We start from the raw sequence: 2,508 nt of genomic DNA on the forward strand, positions 1-2,508 counted from the left end.
TTTGGGCGGAAAGCGTCGATTAGGGTTTATAACGAAAGGAACCAAAACTGACGTAGAAAAACCGTCCGCAAGAGTGCGCCGAAATTAAGTTGTCCCTGCAGGTTGCAGGCCGTGGCAGCGGTGCAGCTAATTGAAAGGTTCGCTGGGTGGACGAGATCGACCTTGGCGGTTGTCTTGGGATGGGTCAAATTAGGGGTTCTTTTTTTTATGACCCTCTTCCGATGTGAGTTAGCTTCTCTTCCGGCGATAAGCTTGAATTGTTTAAAGTATGACATCGTTGTTGGTGGTTTGAGGAGCTATTTACGGATGTCAAATGATAATTTTGATGGAATGTCCGGTTTAGAATAGGTTAGTCGTTTTTTGTTTTATAAAGACGAAAAACAGGTATCGGGTATCGAAAAAAAGAAGATAAACGTTTACATTTAGACGAGCAACTATTGGCCAACCGCGCATTGAGGATGGTGTTTTTTTTTTTAAGTTTTTGCTATGTGACGAGGAAGAGATCCAATTTATTACGCATATTCTGAGCACAAAGGTTGGTTTAAACAACAGGATTTTAAAGAAGTGCAACTTCAACTTTGTCACAAATAGTGCTATTTGCTCCGGATAAGGCCTAATCGTTTTTATGATTATACGTTTTATATGATTCGTTTTTTATATGATTCGTTTTTTATATGATTCGTACTGTAATTGATTATCAATTAACCCTTCATAACTTCCAGTTCTCCATTATTGCAGTTTGGGTCTGATAGCTTAAACTTCGTGCCTTGTATTCTTCAGAAAAACCATAATTCAAAACTACATACGAATTTAGCTCATAGTAAGAAACAATTATGAGCAGCGATAATCCTATGGTTAGCTACAATATTACAGTAACATTGAGAGGATATGCAGCGGATTGAAGTGCTCAAACGAATCATTAATTTGTCATACTGACAAAAACTGACGTGAACGTTGGATCAACCAATTGTGTCTAGCTAACACGCGCTGTCCAGGTTTCCATATTCTCGCATGAGAAAAGCAATCGCCCCGGGGAAACACTTGCCCTCGGACATCGATCGGTGGGAAGAAAAAAGGGCAAACGCTTGAAACATTCGTCCAGTGTGTAATTTGATCGGCGTGAGTACAATGAAAATTTGTGTACGGTGGTTAGGAGACAGCTTACACCAACAATTCGCCTGCCGTTCGGTACGGACTAGATGCAATAGATACACAAGATCTGATCATTTGGTGTGGGACATATTTTTCATTGCAATCTAATCGTCCGTCGATCTCACTCTCCCGGCACAGTCGTCCGGTGAACGTTCGTGGTAGATGAAATTGCACTGCTGCGATTATGAAGAACGTACGCCAGGGGTGGAACCATTGCCAAACAGAGGTTCCGCATCACACGGCGTGAGCTATCAGGGCAAAACCAAACACTTCAAAAGAGCAACACCGATCGAAATGTTTCATCCCTTACGCAGTGCATCCGTTTTTTTTCCATCTGAAAAGCATGACCCTATTCGAGAGCTGGCTAGAACGACCCTTTGTGCTGAGCGTGACCCGTTTTCTGTCCCCGGAAAGGTCTGGAACAGCTTCGTATTACTTTATAATTAATTTATGTGGATGAATGATTGCCTGTGTACATAAAGGGCATAAATTTTTCCCTTGGGTATGTTTCGTTTGCCCGTAACTGCGACAATGGAAACAAGTGAATCTTTTCACTGGACAGGCGCGTTTATCACTTTACTGATGGGAAATGTTCTTCATGACGTTTGGCTGTTATCTATTTTTTTTTTGTTTTCATGGATCATTCTAGGCCCGAGTTGTCCGAAAAGATTAGTCTGCAATTTTGGAGAATCAACGCCAATTCTTTGATTGATTCTTTTCTTTTTGATTTGAGTTTTTGTTTTTTTGTTGTTGTAATTATCCATTACGTTTTGCATTTGGATGGTGTTGATAGAAGATTCTAATCAAAGAATACGATCCACACTTAGCCACTGTAACGACCCCGGTGTCGGAATGGAGTTTGCGTTTTTCACACCATTTCTGATTGTGTACATCCATCCACCGTGATCTGGACAGCCTTTTCGGAGAATTGTATTCTACGAATTTCTCCGTTTCCCATTTCAGGTGAAATTCATTTATCTTTAAAGAATTCAATTTGCGAGATTTTAATCAACGCTTGCACACGGTGAAGACACCGTGTGCCGGACCGTAACGGTAATCCCACACTCCGAATGAGACGATCATATTTAGGGCAAATAAGCTAGTTGATGGAGGATGATGCTTCAACCTGGGTTGAATAATTTATTTGCATTAGCAAAACCTGGAAACAACCGAAGAAAACGGAAGGAAAAAGGAAGATATGAACGGGCGTGCACTTAGAAAATATTGGAGCAAACACCAGCGTGGTTAGAGTTGCTGCTGCACAGCTTCACTGTGCTGGTGGCATATTTAAACCATTCTCTGTCTTGAGGGATTTCTAAAGTAATACGAATACTGTCCAATTTACTTACGAAATAA

This window comes from Anopheles marshallii, chromosome 2 (genome assembly GCF_943734725.1).
Source record: "Anopheles marshallii chromosome 2, idAnoMarsDA_429_01, whole genome shotgun sequence".
In the NCBI taxonomy this organism is placed as follows: Eukaryota; Metazoa; Arthropoda; class Insecta; order Diptera; family Culicidae; genus Anopheles; species Anopheles marshallii.